A 1,450-nucleotide genomic window follows, 5' to 3' on the forward strand; every position below is an offset into this window, starting at 1 on the left:
AAATGGGAATAGGAACATACATATCGATAATTACCTTAAATGTAAATGGACTAAATGCTCCCACCAAAAGACACAGATTAGCTGAATGGATACAAAAACAAGACCCTTATATATGCTGTCTACAAGAGACCCACTTCAGACCTAGAGACACATACAGACTGAAAGTAAGGGGATGGAAAAAGATATTCCATGCAAATGGAAACCAAAAGAAAGCTGGAGTAGCAATTCTCATATCAGACAAAATAGACTTTAAAATAAGGACTTTTAGAAGAGACAAAGAAGGACACTACATAATGATCAAGGAATCGATCCAAGAAGAAGATATAACAATTGTAAATATTTATGCACCCAATATAGGAGCACCTCAATACATAAGGCAAATACTAACAGCCATAAAAGGGGAAATCGACAGTAACACATTCATAGTAGGGGACTTTAACACCCCACTTTCACCCATGGACAGATCATCCAAAATGAAAATAAATAAGGAAACACAAGCTTTAAATGATACATTAAACAAGATGGACTTAATTGATATTTATAGGACACTCCATCCAAAAACAACAGAGTACACATTTTTCTCAAGTGCTCATGGGACATTCTCCAGGATAGATCATATCTTGGGTCACAAATCAAGCCTTGGTAAATTTAAGAAAATTGAAATTGTATCAAGTATCTTTTCTGACCACAACGCCATGAGACTAGATATCAATTACAGGAAAAGATCTATAAAAAATACAAACACATGGAGGCTAAACAATACACTACTTAATAATGAAGTGATCACTGAAGAAATCAAAGAGGAAATCAAAAAATACCTAGAAACAAATGACAATGGAGACACAACGACCCAAAACCTGTGGGATGCAGCAAAAGCAGTTCTAAGGGGGAAGTTTATAGCAATACAAGCCCACCTTAAGAAGCAGGAAACATCTAGAATAAACAACCTAACCTTGCACCTCAAGCAATTAGAGAAAGAAGAACAAAAAAACCCCAAAGCTAGCAGAAGGAAAGAAATCATAAAAATCAGATCAGAAATAAATGAAAAAGAAATGAAGGAAACAATAGCAAAGATCAATAAAACTAAAAGCTGGTTCTTTGAGAAGATAAACAAAATAGATAAACCACTAGCCAGACTCATCAAGAAAAAAAGGGAGAAGACTCAAATCAATAGAATTAGAAATGAAAAAGGAGAGGTAACAACTGACACTGCAGAAATAAAAGAGATCATGAGAGATTACTACAAGCAACTCTATGCCAATAAAATGGACAATCTGGAAGAAATGGACAAATTCTTAGAAATGCACAACCTGCCAAGACTGAATCAGGAAGAAATAGAAAATATGAACAGACCAATCACAATCACTGAAATTGAAACTGTGATTAAAAATCTTCCAACAAAGAAAAGCCCAGGACCAGATGGCTTCACAGGCGAATTCTATCAAACATT

The sequence above is a fragment of the Grampus griseus genome (genome assembly GCF_964374135.1).
Source record: "Grampus griseus genome assembly, chromosome: X".
NCBI classification, from domain to species: Eukaryota; Metazoa; Chordata; class Mammalia; order Artiodactyla; family Delphinidae; genus Grampus; species Grampus griseus.